This window comes from Schistocerca cancellata, chromosome 10 (genome assembly GCF_023864275.1).
Source record: "Schistocerca cancellata isolate TAMUIC-IGC-003103 chromosome 10, iqSchCanc2.1, whole genome shotgun sequence".
In the NCBI taxonomy this organism is placed as follows: Eukaryota; Metazoa; Arthropoda; class Insecta; order Orthoptera; family Acrididae; genus Schistocerca; species Schistocerca cancellata.
The window spans coordinates 143,053,709-143,073,102 of NC_064635.1; positions in this window are offsets into that span (position 1 = coordinate 143,053,709).

The following is a 19,394-nucleotide window of genomic DNA, read 5'->3' on the forward strand; positions in this document are numbered from 1 at the left end:
GACATTAACAAGCTAGATAAATTTCATCTTCAATGTCTGAGATCAATTCTGCGCATCAAATGGGAAGACCGTGTCCCAAACACGGAGATTTTGCGCCGCGTGAAACTGGCTGGTATTGAAGCTTTAATAATGAAACATCAACTGAGATGATGTGGTCACATAGTACGCATGGATGACTGTAGGCTACCTAAAGCGGTGTTCTACTCGCAGCTCTCGTGCGGGAAGAGGAGGAAAGGTGGTCAACACCTGCGATATAAAGACACCATCAAACGCCACCTTGCAGCCTGTGACATTCCAAGCAACCGTTGGGAGGAGCTAGCATTGCGCCGATCGGAGTGGCGATCAACTGTACATAAGAGCATCGAACAATTCGAGCAAAAGCGTCTAATGAACCTGGATGCTAAAAGAGAGCTCCGAAAATCTCAGCTCAAGCCTGTCTACACGCATACTTACAACTCTGCTGGTCAACTTCACTGTGCTCCATGCAACAGGATATTCAAAGCGAAATTCGGATTCGCGAGCCACATCCGAGCCTACCACAACAAGGACAGAGAAGACTGACGGAGTCGCTGTCGCCGGACACGGCGAGGAGGACATCATCATCGTCATCATTATTTACTCTATAATGTTGTGTTTCGCAAGAAGATATGGTTTTTTGTATTCCTTATAGTCTTAATACATTTGTCTAAAAATGGACGCAGCCGGGACGTATCTTTACACGGTATCGCCACAGATATAAAGCGCCCCAGCGCCTTGTGACGGAGCTGGGCTGGTAGAGTGGGGACTCGCTCGCTCTTCAGTTTACTGACAGACTATACTTCGAATATACTGGAGAAGACGGTGGACTTGCAGATGCGGATAACGCATTTGAGGTAGGTGCGGGGAGTACTGTGCTTATCGGCGCTGACCTCAGACCGTTGTCACTGGGTTGCGCCACAGCGACGTACGGTGTTTGTCTGAGACGCGGTCGTGCTGCCTGCCGAATGTCCGGTCCCTTGTCTGTTTGTTACAACAGGGCTGATGAATCGCTTGCGTCTTGTCCCCACCCCCCTCCCCTCGCCTTCGCGCCATCGCTGCACCCACCCCCACCCCCACCCCCACCCTACCGCGACCGCCACAGGCATGAGCCTTGACGACCACTGGACCGCTTGACCACCACGCGGCTACTTTTGGGGGAAAAGGGTTGGTTGGCTTCCGCTATTGGCGGAGGTGGTGGTGGGGGTTGCAAGGGTTGAGAGGCGCGCGGACCAAGGCGGAACCTCAGTGTTCGCGCGCGCTGGTAACGGCCAGCACGCTTCACTTCGCCTTCGTCTGGACACCGCCAGTTGACGGGACCGCCACCGGCCAACCGCTCCCTCTGAGGCCCACTTCACATCGCGGTAAGGTGCAGCGCTTCGCCCGCACTCTGCTCGCCAGCTTGCTTCTATCCTCCTGAGATAGCCTGAAGTACATCTAATCTGCACTCGGCAAGCCACCTTGCGTTGTGTACTGGAGGCTACTTCTAGAACCGCTACCTATTTTTTTTTTTTTTCCGAAGGCATGGCGCGTGGTATCAATGACTCTCGGTTCCGCACTGGCTCCAATTTTTCTCTTTATGGTAATTTCGCGAGGTGTAGGTGGTAGGAAGCAATATGAACCCCTTGGAGCACAAGTGGTGTAACTGATATAATCTTCATTTTATGAGATACTTAACGGTTTACGACTGGCTCTAAGGGGCTCACATGTTCTCAGAGTCCTCCCGGAAGGTCTCGCTCGGAATTTCTACAGTAAATATCTCTGCTAATTACAATTTCTCTCTTGTAGCTCTTGCCACTGGACTTCTCCGTAACGCTCTCGTGCATATTAAACAATCCCGCGACGAAACGTGCCGCTCTTATGTCTCCTTTGTCTCTCCCATTGATCGAGCCTGGTAAGGGTCTGTCACTAATGGCCAATACTTACGAATGAGTCGGAGGAGTGCTTTCTAAGCGACTTCTTTCGTGGATGAGCTACACCTCCTTAAGATAGACCCACTGGGTCAGCCAGAGATCTTCTTTTCGTACACTTTGTTTCATGTGATCGTTCCACTTGAAGTAGCGCCATATGGTTTATTCTAGATGTTTTACTGTAATTACTGTTTCCAGTGACTTGTCGCCGACAGTGTAACCAAACAGTGGTCGATCTCTTCGTGTATTTATGCGCATTAGTTTACGTTGATTTCCGATCAGTTCCAGCTAGTTCCTGCACCAGCCATCAGACCTTGGCAGGTCTTCCTACGTATCCTGACAGTCGCCTGGGCTTTTAGCTTTCGCACAGACCCCGGACAAACAGTATCGTGCAGTTTTCGACGTTATGCACGTTATAAAATTTTATATACACGGGCTGGTTCAGTTGTCCTGCCCCTGCCGCTGTCGTGTTAGGCAACGCGCAATACCAAAGCTGCCCATCAAAACCAACGCGCGAGATGTTCATATTCTCTCAATCGCTACGGGCAGACTGTTAGTCCTTCAGAAAAAATGATCTTTTTCTATGAAATTTAAGTTGGTTAAATTTTGTACTGGGATACGTTTTCGGTACAGGGCGTAGTTTTCGAGTTAGTAGATAAACGTACACATTCACGGCACTGCAGCCTACCACTGTACAAACATTTGCGACTGCACGAATTATTTCCCACATTCGACTTTTTTTGGTCTTCGCTGACTGGCCTTATTACGCTACAGGACTAGTGCAGCACATACAAATTGTAAAGTTAGACGTATATATAAATTTTACCTAACAATTTCGTGAACTTTACCAGCATAAACTAAACACCCATACTGTTGTATTCGCCAGGCCTTCTGACAACGAAACTACTGCGCTTGTAAGGGTTAGGTCTGGATCGAACGTAATCAGTTTTAGCGAATGGTTTAGAAAAGCAGTTCGTTCATAACCCTCACGGGCACGTCTAAATTAATAACATTAACGAAGCAGCTGACTATACTGGTGGCATAGTAGCCCAATCAAGAGACCAGGAAAGGTCGAATATCGGAAACAGTTCGTGTAGAAAACGTTAACTGCGTTTCAAGGTCACTTCTCTCTTGAATAATCCGAAAACCGTGGCCTCCAGCGAAAGCGTATCCCAGTATTAAATTTAAATTCACTAAATTTTCTACAGAGCGGTAGTGCTGTTATTTTTTTTTCCTCCAAAGTAGCGATTTACGCTTTAAGGAGGGAGACAATATGGAAATCTCGCGCCTGGTTTGTGAAGGCCATTTAAAACATTGCGGGTTGCATCAAACGACAGCGCTAGGGGCAACTGAATCGCCCTGTACCCTGTATGAAGTAAAAGCAACATGTAAAATTGTTTTATCTACGGCGGCTTAACAACATAGCGGCTGTTATCGTAAATCCTTGTAAGGGAAAAATTCTGTAACGTATCATATCGTTTTAACTTTTTGTTGATCGGTAACAAAGCCTCGATAAATTTAAAGAACAGCATCGTGTCCTCTTGGATGTTACTTAAAGCGCTACCAGCTAATGAGCTCGTTCTAAAGCGGACAATGGGTGTCGATACTGCTTGCGAGGGAGATATACGAACATCCGTCGTGCACTTGAAAACTGGAGCATGCTCGGGCCTACCTATTGGTGCTGAACAAAATGGCAGCCTGGTTAAAACGCCATTCTTCACACCAGTTTTGAATCAATGATTTCTCCGCAGCTAGTTTAGGGCCAAGGCCCCTCATCAGACGGCAGTAAAAATTTCTCGTACAAATTATGCAACGTAGACGTATAGTACGCGTCATTGATGTACTGAACGACTGATCAGGTTGAGTTCCCTGCCATCTGGTAATGGAATTAGGCTCAAGAGGAGGTACGGAAAATAAAGGGTTCACTCAAAAACAGTGTAACTAGTCTGCAATTGTTTTCTTCCTCGCTGAAAGTATGTAAAAGTCCTCCTCCGCTGCATATATATTGACACAAGGGTAAAAAGTTTCCCTGTAGAGGTGTGTGACCATCTATTGTTCAGCACTCATAAAGAAATAGTAAATTTTTCCGCGCTTTCATTTTTATTAGACACGACGCGTTCTGAGCGTCATCTTCAAATTAACGATAACAGGTCACGTGATAGAGAGGTTAGTCAAGTGACCAATTCGAGCTGTCTGACGTTGTTCGCTTCCTTCTTTGAACTGAGACTAGAGTCTGTTTAATCGCGTAATGTCTAAGGCAAATAAAATTAATTTTACCAACAAGATTCTTATAATGTATCGCAAATTGCTTCAAACCCGCAATGAAATGGTGTTTACAGAAAGTGAACAACCAAATTGTCGGAGAAATAATGTCTAAGCGACTTCCAAGTGTTTAAAAACATCAACATAGTTTAAAGTGAAAATTCGCGTAAATGACGTGGAATTCTACTCTCTGCTTTCACGTCAGCCGCTGTTGATCTACCAAAATGATGAAAATTTGAACGCCGTGCAGTAGGTAATAGAGGGTACATTTTTTTTCCTGTTCCATTCGTGAATGGCGCGTGGGACGGACGTGTTGCACACCCTGTCTCGGTTTGTGCCTTTTGGGCACGGCAACATCGCCCTTTTCAGCGGTACGATTTTACTACACTGGCTTTCATTGCATGAATTAGATCTCCCACTTGTTTCGTTGCCATTGCCACAAAGTTTTTGCTGCGAAGCCATTTTCCAATCTCTGCATAGGTGGGACTCGTCGGAACGGCCATTATTGGGTCCGAGTGCAAGTGGCTCGTTTGATAACTAGTGCGCCGTATAAACTTGTTCCATACCATTGCAGCTGAGTGCAGCCTACGATGACGCTGTTAAAAAGTCTGAATTGACGGTTCCTTAGAGTCCGACGGTAAACACCACCATTCTGACGACCTGTACTTAGAAATTCACCTAAAAATGGCTTCTCTGCGGGAGAAAACCCGTAGGGAATTGATTTTTTTCCTTTTTCGCTTCGTCCATTGACGCTCAGAATGCCGCCTTGGATTTTGTGTGGATACGATTCAGCTGGTGTCGTATTACATGATTTGTTCATCTGAAGATTATAATAAATCTGTTAGTACATAAGGGGCACATGATAGCTGTAGAGTAATTTATTTGTTAATTTAATTATTTTATTTCCGCTTGATCGCTGTGTCGATCTGCATCAGCCATTTACGCTATGGTATTTTTATCATAATTATTATTATTGTTATTGTCATTACATAAAGTATCCGATTTGCAGCCGGACGACGTAGACCTCCTGCCACTATATTTGGCTGACAGCCATTCAGCCATATCCGCGTGATGTTCAGCACTGGATATTGCTAATTTTATACCGCTAGACGAGCGACCTCTTTCGCGCTTGCTTCGAATTGCTCCATCTATGGCGCGCAGGCGAATGCGTAGTGGTGTCGTACGCACACTCTGTCGCTATGCGGGCTGGGCAGTTAAAAATTCAGATGTCAAATTAATAAATTTAACTGTCGCTAGACGTGTCACTAGTCAAAAAAACGTTCCCTTTCATAGATATTAAATAAAGCACCGGGTCCCACGCCTTATTCAGTTGAACGCCGTCGTCACGATTAATAACTGACATCTAAAATTCATCTTCGCAAACCCGCATTTCGACAGCGCGTCTGCAATATCACATTACGCATGCGCCTGTGCGCCGTAGACGGAGCAGTGGCGGAAGAGGACGCGAAACTCGACAGAGGTCGCCCGTGTAGCGACTGCCTTTGCGCATGCGCCACCGCACCAGAATTTTAGAATTTTTTTTTTTTTTCGTTTGTATAAAGTTAGCGATGTTAACTAGGAATAGCCAGCGGCCCGCTCGCTGAACAGTTGCCAGTCGAAATATTGTGGCAACTTTACGGAATACTCTTTACACCGGGAAAAATTCAAGAATCATTATTTTTATTATTTACACATTACACTGTTTACTGTCGAAGGACATTTGGTTATACGCAAAAAGCAGCCTGCAGTAATCTTGCCAGATGATACAAATACATTAAAAAATTAATAAATTCGTGAACAGTAATGGTTCTCTCAGAGTTTCCGGAGCGAAACATGTAAAGCTTCGTCCTGTTAATGCTTTGGCAACCACTGTTAAGTGCATGGAGGAGGGTACATAGCATTGCAGCAGTTATTAGGATTTTTTCCCGTTCCTTTGGCGTATGAAGCGCGGAAAGAACGATTGCTTTAATGGGCCTACGCTCGACATGACTACCGTAATCGCGCGTTCGTGCTCACTACGACAGCGATACGTAGATAGGCGTCCTATACGTCTATACTTCTTCCTTAATACTGCTTCTCGAAACTTTGTAAGTTGGCTTTCGCGGAATAATTGTCTGGCATCAAGGGTTTGCTATTTTATGTTTCCCAGTATTTCCGTGGCCCTCTCCCGTGAGTTGAAACATCGCCTTCCTAGTACACGTTTCGTCTCCCTTGTTAGTCCTGAGAGGTATCGATCACTAGTTGAGCTACACGCTAGTCACGCAAGTACCACTAGGTACCAGTCTACATTTTCCCCGTATCTTACCAAAAAAGGAAAGTTTTGCCTACGACTGACCCTATGGAACCCACCAGCTCATATTCTATTCTCATATTTCATTATGTGTAAATAACTTTCCATACCGGGCGTCGAGCTGTGCTCTACCAACCAAGCTACAAATGTGGTTAGATATGCCATATAAACTTATCTTCTTCAGGTGTCAACTTCGTGCTACTCGGTGAAACGCTTACGTAAGTCAAGAGGGCGTTAAGTGACGCAATACTTTTCTGAAAGTAGGTTGGTTTTATTCAGGACTCCGATACACGCCATTATTCCCCATTCTTTTGGCTACAAAATCCTATTTTTCAATATTATCTCCGAGCAATGCGACGGCCTTACGGCATCTTATTAGGAGGACCTGCCCACTGGTACCATTGTAGTAGGCGTCGTCCGCGCCAAGTCTTGCTGCATCAGTAACGTCGCTATCATCCACGTATTGGTCACCGAAGAGTGAACCCTTCATTGGGTCAGACAGACGGAAGTCGGAAGGTGTGAGATCCGGGCTGCAGAGTAGACGAGGTAGGCTTGCGCGACCGTGTTGCGATGATGACAGACACCTCGCCGAACGACTCGCCGTGCTTTTGTTCACTGCCAGGTCTCCGTAGACGTTCTCTAAGCTCTGCGATGCTCTGGTTTTCCGGCAGTTCTCTGCTTGGAACGCACCTGCGTTACAGACGTGAATCTGAATACACGTAGCGCTTCCACCAGTCGAAACTTTATTAAACTGTAGGGGCTGAAGCAGGAATATTCCACGATGTCCCACAACAAATTCCTCATTTTTCAGCCGAAACTGGCAGGGAAATAAAAAGTGTTGCATTACTTATTGGAGGCCCGTCGTACCAACAGCGCACCCATGTTCCTACGTCTAGCGATAGCTCTTAGAATATGTGTGATTATCAGGAGTTGTTTCTCCACGGTTAGTGTCACCAGACGCTGTCGGCGGGAGGTTTCGTGCACCGGTTCCTCTCCTGCTGAGTCACCCTTCAGAGACTGTTGAGCAATTCTGTGACGGTATCGCTCTAAGCAAATTCCTAAAGGAGCGCGTACTTCCTGTTTGTATCTTGTCTCTCGCTGATATCAGCACATCTCTCGTGCGAAACTCGGCTTACGCTTTTCTCTCACGATATGCTGCGAAACATGAACGCGGGGCAACAGACAGAAAGCTTTTTCCTAGATATCCGATAAGCGTCTGCTACCGAATAGATCTCAGATATGCGAGTAGTTGGAAAACTTTGTCAGTAGTACAGCCCAGTACATTTCCTGGACAGCGGGTGTCTCACTGACTGTAGTTTACCACAGAGCGACTCCTGAGGCTATACCGCGGCATCGATAGATGTCCCCCGATGCGAACATCTCGCTAACCTGTTCGACCGCCTCCGCCATCATAATACAAACTAACAGTTTCGAATTTTAGCAGTGCTCTTTCTGGAAAAGGCGAAACGTGAGTTGAAACTTCCTGGCAGATTAAAACTGTGTGCCCGACCGAGACTCGAACTCGGGACCTGTTCGAGTCTCGGTCGGGCACACAGTTTTAATCTGCCATGAAGTTTCATATCAGCGCGCACTCCGCTGCAGAGTGAAAATCTCATTCTGGAAACATCCCCCGGGCTGTGGCTAAGCCATGTCTCCGCAATATCCTTTCTTTCAGGAGTGCTAGTTCTGCAAGGTTCGCAGGAGAGCTTCTGTAAAGTTTGGAAGGTAGGAGACGAGGTACTGGCAGAAGTAAAGCTGTGAGTACCGGGCGTGAGTCGTGCTTCGGTACCTCAGATGGTAGAGCACTTGCCCGCGAGAGGCAAAGGTCCCGAGTTCGAGTCTCGGTCGGGCACACAGTTTTAATCTGCCAGGAACATTCATATCAGCGCACACTCCGCTGCAGAGTGAAAATTTCATTCTGCAAACTTCAGTTGTTTTGCACTTAAGCAGCTGTTGTAAAGAACTATGTGCGCTTTGCACTGCCACAAAGATTGCAACCACGTAATCCTCCACCTTATGATGACTGTGTCAGCCATCAAAAATCGTAGTGAAATAAGAAACGAGTGGTCGACGCAGAAAGTATTATTATTCAGTATGTAATGTAACACATTTTTCTCCTAGGCCACTTTCGGTTGAAAAATGAGGAATTTTTCGTGGTACATCGTGCTATATTCTCGCTTCAGCTCCTACAGTTTCACGCATTTCCGACTGGTGGCGGCGGTATGCGTATCTTTCAAATTGACGTCCGTGACGGAGGTGCGTTCACAGGCAGAGAACCGCCACTGACTTTCCCTTGGCGTTAAACCAGAGCGTCGCAAATGTTCATATGCGCTTGCAGAATGTCTAAGGAGACCTGGCAGTGAACAAAAGCACGGTGAGCCGTTGGGCGACGCATCTTTGATAATTGCAACAAACTCGTCCAACCCTGTCCTATTTCCCACGTGCCGGTTGGCCGCACACACCCTCCGGAAGTTAAAGAAACAACTTCAGCGTTTTTGTCGCCACAAAAATGCAAACGAACTTCCCCTCCATGACAACGCACGGCGCCACACAAGTCTGCTCACCCGAGATTAGCTCACAAGACTTCACTGGACTGTTCCTCCTCATCCGCCCTACAGCCCGGATCTCCCACCTTCCGACTGCATTCTGTGTGGCCGAATAAAGGATGCACTCCGCGGTAAGCAGTGCGTGGATGATGGGGAGATTACTGAGGCCGTGGCGTCCACCAGTGGAGTCGTACCACTCGGGTATACAGGCCCTCCCAATACGGCAGCGTAGGCCGTCGCACTGAGCGCAGATTACGTTGAAAAACGAGGTTTTGTAGCCAAATGTCTTGTATTGGAAACCTGAATAAAACCAACCTGCCTTCAGAAAAACATGTGTTGCAGTACTTATACCTATCTACAGGGTGAAAAGTATTTAAACCGACAAACTCTGGGAGGTTGTAGGGGACATCAAAACAAATATTTTTCCCTAACGTCATTTTTTCCTATGGGGATTATTTAAACAAGTGGAGGCCGTATTACGCTCTTCAGTTGTTAGAAGGCGTATTACGCTCTTCAGTTGTAGGCAACTGCTGTCCACCAGTGTAGTAGTGCATTGTCTCTGTTTACTAATGGAGCGATACATCTGGAGTGATTTCATTGATATGGTTGGTGTGTACTACGTAGCGCACCATAACAAACGAGCTGCACAGCGGGTTTATCAACAACAATATTCTAATCGCCGTATCCCGCATCATACAACCTTTGCTGCTGTGTACCAACGTCTGCGTGAGACCGGGTCATCTAGCAGATTACCTAGACAGGGACGCCGTCACACTTTAAGAACGCTGCAATTTGAGGAAGCTGTCTTGCAGCATGAGGAGCGGGATCCTTCAATCAGCACTCGTACAATAGCACGTAACATGGGGACGAATCAGACGAATGTAAGAACAGTCCTTCGAGTGGAATTGTAACGTCCATTTCACTTACAGCGAGTCCACAACCTGGAACCAGTTGATTATCCACCCAGAACACCGTTTTCGCACTGGTACCTGGAACAGTGTGAAATGCATCCTACATTTCCATCCTCTGTGTTATTTACCGATGAATCAACGTTCGGGCGTGATGAAGTCTTCAACATGTACAATTCGAATGTTTGGAGTGCGGATAACCCACATGCCACAGTTACTAGGGCTCATCAAGTGCTGTTCTTCGTTAATGTGTGGGCCAGTGTTCTTGGGGACTGTTTAGTTGGGCCATATCTGCTACCTAGGCCATTAAATGGCAGGAACTATTACAATTTTCTCTTCAGAGCATTGCCAGAATTGCTGGAAGACGTCCCGCTCCCTACAAGACAACACATGTGGCTCCAACATGACGGGGCGCCGGCACATTTCAGTCGCCGTGTGCGTCGATTCCTGGACCGACGGTTCCCAGAAACGTAGATTGGCAGAGGTGGTCCTGTACCGTGGCCTGCTCGATCCCCAGATATGTCCCCTCTGACTTCTTTGTGTGGGGAGGGATGCGCAACTTTGTTTACACAACTCCTGTTGCATCAGAAGAAGATCTGGTTGCCCGGATAGTAGCAGCAGCAGGAACAATTCAGGATACTCCTGGGGTTTTTGCCCGTGTCAGACAGAACATGATCCGACAGTGTAACCATTGTTTAGGTGTCAATGGAGGCATTTTTGAAAATCTACTGTAATTGAAATTGGGTTGTGTTAATGTGTTGACTCTTGGTCATAAAAAATGGAAAAGTATTTGTTGGTTTAATTAGTTTGCCGCCAGAGAAATCTTTTTCTACCGGTTTAAATACTCCTCGTAGGAAAAAATAACATTAGGGAAAAATATTTGTTTTGATGTCCCCTACAACCTCCCAGACTTTGTCAGTTTAAATACTTTTCACCCTGTATTTATTTATTTATTTGCCACACTCTCGTCGATAATACAAATTTGTGACGAATCGTGCAGTCGTTCTTTGAATATTTTTCTCTCTCTTCTGTTGACCCTCCTTACGAGGCTTCCCACAGCAATCACAAGCTACTCGTAAATGGGCTGCAGAAAGGTTTCGTAAGTAGCGTCTTTAAGTCGCGAATTAAACTTATTCTTCCAGTAAATGAGAGTCTAGAATTTTCTTCCACCACGACTGGATTTGCGTAGTTGGTCCGCCTTAAATCGTTCCGAACAGACGGTGCCAAATCTCGGGTGGCTGTCGCGAGCGAGGTGTGTCGACATGAGTCGACCCTCGCTTGCAGATTCGTTATCTGGCCGTTTATAGCTGAGGGTCTGATATCGGTATCTTTACACTATCCTCTGGAGACGATTGCAGGAAGGCTAATGGCTCGGGAGCAGTGTGACGTCATCCTCGTGAGATTGTGATTCACGCCGCTAGTGAATGTTTGTTGTTCGAATTTCTCTCTCTCTCTCTCGTCGATGGCGAAATTTGACTTCAGCATTAAGGAAATAACAGTATAAAGACAGACTGAGACGCAACTTGCCATCGTGGCTGACAATAACGCTGTCATTAAAGAAACTCCCACTGAAACGTCCCCTTCGAAAAATTTAGTGAATGACTGTGCTGATAACCCTCTTACATTATTTGCTTTTCAAACAGCGGAGCAAAATTGAACGTACTCAGACATTACTCTCTTTACTTATTCTGATCAACTCTGAACTGACACACAATATTTTTAGCGCAATGCAATCTGGCTTTTAATAATCCCTACAAAAGAATGGCCCTGATTAACAATAAACTATACCTTTCATGAATCACTTACCTCACAAAAATCTTCGTTACTCAAACTACTGCAACACAGCGAGCGCCAATACTGCCAGCTAAATAAAAGATTTTAACTACTGAAGTCACTAACTACTGATAGGCATAGATAGCAAATGAAAGATTAGAACCAACAATGTATTTACCTTAATAGTGTTCAAAACTTATATATATATATATATATATATATATATATATACTCCTGGAAAAAAGAACACATTGACACCGGTGTGTCAGACCCACCATACTTGCTCCGGACACTGCGAGAGGGCTGTACAAGCAATGATCACACGCACGGCACAGCGGACACACCAGGAACCGCGGTGTTGGCCGTCGAATGGCGCTAGCTGCGCAGCATTTGTGCACCGCTGCCGTCAGTGTCAGCCAGTTTGCCGTGGCATACGGAGCTCCATCGCAGTCTTTAACACTGGTAGCATGCCGCGACAGCGTGGACGTGAACCGTATGTGCAGTTGACGGACTTTGAGCGAGGGCGTATAGTGGGCATGCGGGAGGCCGTGTGGACGTACCGCCGAATTGCTCAACACGTGGGGCGTGAGGTCTCCACAGTACATCGATGTTGTCGCCAGTGGTCGGCGGAAGGTGCACGTGCCCGTCGACCTGGGACCGGACCGCAGCGACGCACGGATGCACGCCAAGACCGTAGGATCCTACGCAGTGCCGTAGGGGACCGCACCGCCACTTCCCAGCAAATTAGGGACACTGTTGCTCCTAGGGTATCGGCGAGGACCATTCGCAACCGTCTCCATGAAGCTGGGCTACGGTCCCGCACACCGTTAGGCCGTCTTCCGCTCACACCCCAACATCGTGCAGCCCGCCTCCAGTGGTGTCGCGACAGGCGTGAATGGAGGGACGAATGGAGACGTGTCGTCTTCAGCGATGAGAGTCGCTTCTGCCTTGGTGCCAATGATGGTCGTATGCGTGTTTGGCGCCGTGCAGGTGAGCGCCGCAATCAGGACTGCATACGACCGAGGCACACAGGGCCAACACCCGGCATCATGGTGTGGGGAGCGATCTCCTACACTGGCCGTACACCACTGGTGATCGTTGAGGGGACACTGAATAGTGCACGGTATATCCAAACCGTCATCGAACCCATCGTTCTACCATTCCTAGACCGGCAAGGGAACTTGCTGTTCCAACAGGACAATGCACGTCCGCATGTATCCCGTGCCACCCAACGTGCTCTAGAAGGTGTAAGTCAACTACACTGGCCAGCAAGATCTCCGGATCTGTCCCCCATTGAGCATGTTTGGGACTGGATGAAGCGTCGTCTCACGCGGTCTGCACGTCCAGCACGAACGCTGGTCCAACTGAGGCGCCAGGTGGAAATGGCATGGCAAGCCGTTCCACAGGACTACATCCAGCATCTCTACGATCGTCTCCCTGGGAGAATAGCAGCATGCATTGCTGCGAAAGGTGGATATACACTGTACTAGTGCCGACATTGTGCATGCTCTGTTGCCTGTGTCTATGTGCCTGTGGTTCTGTCAGTGTGATCATGTGATGTATCTGACCCCAGGAATGTGTCAATAAAGTTTCCCCTTCCTGGGACAATGAATTCACGGTGTTCTTATTTCAATTTCCAGGAGTGTATATATAAACAGCCTACTTACACCACGGTTAATTCCTTGTGCTCCACAGCAAATTCAGCAGACAGGGGAAGCGTTTCTGCAAATATTACGGGACCGGCCGAAACCACCGAGCGTTGAAGCGTCTGGTACAGATACAGGAGACACTACAAGGAAAACTGGAGTTTTAAATTTCGAGTTTAAAAAAAATCATTCGCGCAGGAGAGTCGCACCGACACACCATCATTCGACCGTTGTACAGTGTACCGCATGGAGGGCGTAGAAGGAGAAAGAGATGAAAACAGACAAGTCGCCAGGTTCGAATGGAATCCTAGTTCGGTTCTGGCCATTACTTAGCTTCCATTTACTGCGAATCTCTCTTCCATCGCAAACTGCCACGCGACTGGAATAAAGAGCTGATATCGGTGTGCTGCAGAATACTTGAGCATATCTTACGAATATAACAAATTTCCTTCAGACGTGAAAGCTTCTGTCCACAAGTCAGAACAGATTTAGAAAGCATCACTCGCGCGAAAATTGAGCTTGTGCTTTGCTAGGACTGTATCCTGCGAACCACGTATGAAAGTCCCGGGTTCGATTCCCGGCGGAGTCAGGGATTTTCTCTGCCTCGTGATGGCTGGGTGTTGTGTGCTGTCCTTAGGTTAGTTAGGTTTAAGTAGTTCTAAGTTCTAGGGGACTGATGACCATAGATGTTAAGTCCCATAGTCCTCAGAGCCATTTGAACCATTTTTGAACGTATGAAAGGCAACAGGCATTTCCGGAAAACATTCGACACGGTGCCTCACTGCAGGCTGTTAACGAAGGTACGAGCGGGTCCAGGAAAACTGTCACTTGCTTACTATTGATGGAACCAGTTGATGTTTCTGCGGGTTACTGGTCATGGTCTGCCAGGAAACAAGGCTGCCGACGCTGCCTCGTACCTCAGCCCGTGAGTACCTCCGTTCCCTCCGATGATCTCTGCATTGCCATCTGTCAGGAAGTGGAGTCCCTTTGGCATCGCCAATGGTCCTCCCTCCACGGGAATAAGCTTCGGCCTATTAAGCCTCTCTCGGCGCCTTGGACAACCTCCTTTCGGCCCTCCCGCCGGGAGATTATACTCGACTGCATATTGGGCGCTGCCCTTTTAGCCATCGTCATTTGCTCAGTGGCGCTGCCCCACCGCTTTGTACGCATTGCTCACAAATTTTAACTGTCCGCGACTACCTCCTGCAATGCCCTTTTTTTTTACTAATTTACGTTCCATCTTGGGTTTGCCATCTGATTTATCAGCTGTTTTAGCGAACGACACGCGGGCTGTCACCCGCGTTTTACTTTTTATCCACCGAAGCAATATGGTGAAGGCCATTTAATTTTTTAGTTTTGGATCTCCATTTTTATATGGTGTTTTTTTTTAGCTGTTCTTTCACGTGTCTTGTTTAGATGTCTCCTATGCTTTCCATTGGGACTGACATATAGTCGTTACCCTTGTCTCTGTGTTTGCGTTCTATAGTTTTTACTTGGGCGCGTATGACCTCAGTTGTTTGTTGCGCCCTAAAACAAAAGCAAACAAACAAACGAAGTTACGAGCATATGGAATAGCTTCTCAGATATGTGACTCGTATCGCGTAACTTTTTGAAAAGTGAATGAAATAAAAGATTCTGTTAAATTAAAAGGAAGATCAGCGTTGGTCATAATATTGATGTTTTATTGATAGCACAATCGATTTTCGATCACATAGTGATCATCTTCGGTGCTGTACACATTAAACTCGGACACTGGTATGCAACTTGATACCAGTGTCTCAGTTTAATGTGTACAGCACCGAAGATGATCCCTACGTGATCGAAAATCGATTCTGCTATCAATAAAACATCAACATTACGACCAACGATGACCTCCCTTTTAATTTAACATATATGGTCGTTGTGCATACAGCACTCCATGGAGTAGCCAATCAATAAATATTCTGTATTTTTTCTTCATTTCCTATTCCTATGTTTTCTACCCTTTCGGTTTTGGATGTCTTCCTTCATATTATTTTGCTCTATCTGCAGATTTTGTACATCTGTGGTTAAACTAGCTACCAATTTTGGCAATTCTTGATACGCTTTTTTTAAGCTGGCTGTCTGCTTTCATGGCTTCGAAACTTTTAAGTTGTTCATATATTCTGTTTTCCCTCTCTTTTTTTCCCTTTCTTCTCTCGCACTTTCCCTCTCCTCCTGCTGTTTCTGGAACTGATCTAATTTCATTAAAGTAGCTGTGTGCGGCGTCGTAACCCTGCGCGGCGCACGCAACTGGCCGCTTAGTTGCTGGCGCGGCAGTTTCACTCGCAACAGTTGGCAACACACCGCCTTCAGCGCTCCGCTCTATCTCTGCGTGATGATGTGCAGTCTCTGTTTCATGATTAGTAATATTGTATATTTCTATGCGAGGTACATCCATGGAGATTTCCTCTAATTCGTTATCACTATCCTCTCTGCTCTGCTTCTCTTTCGTCTTCTTGGCTTGGCTTTGAGCACTATGGGACTTAACTGCTATGGTCATCAGTCCCCTAGAACTTAGAACTACTTAAACCTAGCTAACCTAAGAACATCACACACATCCATGCCCGAGGCAGGATTCGAACCTGCGACCGTAGCGTTCCAGACTGTAGCGCCTAGAACCGCTCGGCCACTCCGGCCGGCCCGTCTTCTTGGTTCTGACGTCCTAGCTGAAGGTCGAATATAGATCACGGCCCGTAATTAATTTAACTATACGTAGTGTAATTATAATTTTTGTGAAATATATACGTCAGTATCCATTGTAGCATGTGTTTTTGTTAGTAGCAAGAAAATACATTCCCTGCCCCTTATTTAATTACGTAACAATTAAATGTTGCCCTTGCTATTTTGTGTACGTGCATTGTTGGAGCGACGCCATTGGTGTTAAAAAGATAAAAACTTCCTTAATAGTCTTTTAATTCTGAAAGTATTGAAAGGATTTCATCTCAATAAATAGAAAACGGCGTCTTATAATACAGCGTGACTCAAAAAGAATACCACAACTTTAAAAATGTGTATTTAATGAAAGAAACATAATATAACCTTCTGTTATACATCATTACAAAGAGTATTTAAAAAGGTTTTTTTTCACTCAAAAACAAGTTCAGAGATGTTCAATATGGCCCCCTCCAGACACTCGGGCAATATCAACCCGATACTCCAACTCGTTCCACACTCTCTGTAGCATATCAGGCGTAAGAGTTTGGATAGCTCCTGTTATTTCTCGTTTCAAATCATCAATGGTGGCTGGGAGAGGTGGCCAAAACACCATATCCTTAACATACCGCCATCAGAAAAAATCGCAGGGGGTAAGATCAGGGCTTCTTGGAGGCCAGTGATGAAGTGCTCTGTCACGGGCTGCCTGGCGGCCGATCCATCGCCTCGGGTAGTTGACGTTCAGGTAGTTACGGACAGATTGTGGAATTTGCAGCTCTCTGCTAGCTCTGCGAGTCGATTTTCCTGGGCTGCGAACAAATGCTTGCTGGATGCGTGCTACATTTTCATCACTCGATCTCGGCCGTCCAGAACTTTTCCCTTTGCACAAACACCCATTCTCTGTAAACTGTTTATACCAACGTTTAATACACCACCTATCAGGAGATTTAACACCATACTTCGTTCGAAATGCACTTTGAACAACTGTCGTCGATTCACTTCTGCCGTACTCAATAACACAAAAAGCTTTCTGTTGAGCGGTCGCCATCTTAGCATCAACTGACGCTGACGCCTAGTCAACAGCGCCTCAAGCGAACAAATGTACAACTAAATGAAACTTTATAGCTCCCTTAATTCGCCGACAGATAGTGCTTAGCTCTGCCTTTTGTCGTTGCAGAGTTTTAAATTCCTAAACTTGTGGTATTCTTTTTGAATCACCCTGTATTTTCCATTTCATTTTAGGCCACAGGTACAGTTTTTAATAAAAACAATTATTTCAGTTCTATACGCTGCCATTGCACATAGGCGACTATACTGGAGCATCAAGCCTCACAGAGAAAAATAAATAATTGAGTATTGTGTTTAATTTGCTTATCGCGTAAAATTAAAGAAAGATATTTTTTATCCATCTAGAGTAAGACTGATGTTTTCACGTTGGAATACGTATGATATTTCTGGCGATAGCGCCCTGAGAAAAATTAGCCGTGGCTTTAACGAACATAAAAGAGATTTTTTAACAAAAAATTTCATTCCAAATTTAACAGAATATTTTATTTCATTCACTTTTCAAAAAGTTAAGCGATACTCGAAAACTCCTGAAGTAACATAACACAGTACATGGCCTGGGACTGCGAGTGTTCGTGAGACAGAGGGGTTATCGTCAGACGTGCCCCAGGGAGTTGTGACAGGACCGCTCATATTCTCTGTAACCATACATAAACCATCTGAAGGACAGCGTGAACAGCAGTCCGCTATTCTCTGCCGGCGACGCTGTAGCGTGCGGCAGGGCGCTTTCCTACTATGGTACGGATGAAAGGCAACTTGCTCTGGGTGTAGACAAGTTAACGCAGATTAATGGAAGAAACAACCCTGTAGATTTCGAATAGAATATTAGTGTGTGCTGCTTGACACGGTCACGTCGATTAAATAACGTAACGTTGCAAAGCTGTATGACTTGGAACGAGCACGTGACATAGGTAATGAGCAAGACGAATGCTCGACTAGGGTTTATTGCGAGAATTCTAGGAATGTATGACACATGTACGAAGGAGGCCGCATAGAGAAGACTTGTGTGACCGTTTTTGAGTACTACTCGTGTCTTTGCGATCCCCACCAGGTCTCAGTAAAGGAAGAAGCAAGTTAGAAGCGCGCCGCTAGATTTGTAACACGACTATTACGAGAATGCTACGTGAACTCCAATAGGAATCCCTGGAGGGAAGGAAACGTTCTTTTTGCTAAAAGGTGTTGAGAAAGTTTAGAGAACCGCCATCCAACAGTAGGAGTAGGAGTCGCGAAGACAAGATAAGAGAAACCAGGGGTAGCACGAAGGCATCCGCTACATTTCGAATGTTACAAGAAAGGGGATGACCAGCGGTGGCACAAGCTACCCTCCGCCACCCACCAGACGATGCCTGCCGGTTAAATATTTAGATGTGACGGTCTTTACTCGTTCCATCGATGATGGGTGGTCTTAACAAATTTTCTCCTACAGACGTGGAGTACAAAGATTTCTTATAAATATTCACGCGTTAACTAAAGTCCTCGAGAGCGCTTCGCCAGCTCACAACCAAATTTTCGCCTTGCAGAGTATCACGATTCAGATTTTTTTTCATTTATTAAAATTTAAAAATTTCTTAACAAAAATCTTTTAATGCCTATCCTGCATTTGCATACAAAAATTAATATATATATCTTGGTAGTTTCGGTTGGAAGTAACAACCATCTTCAGATCATGCATATGCAAAATGCAGGGTGAACACGAATTCGATATACCAGCAGTTATCGTAGCGCTATGATATTCTTATGTATTGAAAACAAAGCGAATAAGAAAAATTTTTTTGAAACCAGCAACAAGAATGAACCAGCACGCACACCATATTCTTATACGATGCAGGTTGAACAAACCGGCTGTATCAGTAAAAAAATCACGTAAATCGTTAACTTGCGATTGTATGAAAGGCTAGCTCAGCCAAAAAAGGCTTTTATGCAGCGGCACAAATATTGAAAAACGCTGAATATCCAGGTTGATAAAGTAGTATCCAATTATAAAATATAAAGCGGCCATCGTTACCGACAAATCACGTCACGTAACGGCACATCCAGATTGTTCATCCTTCGTTTCGTGATGATATCGTGTGCAGCCTGGATCAGTCTTGTTGCTGCTGTCCAGAAACACTTTCTTGTTCATGTTGCTCTCCACGTGAATGAATGTCACGGCGTGACGACTGGTTCAAAAATTGTTCAAATGGCTCTCAGCGCTATGGGACTTAACATATGAGGTCATCACTCCCCTAGACTTAGAACTACTTAAACCTAACTAACCTAAGGACAGCACACACATCCATGCCCGAGGCAGGATTCGATCCTGCGAC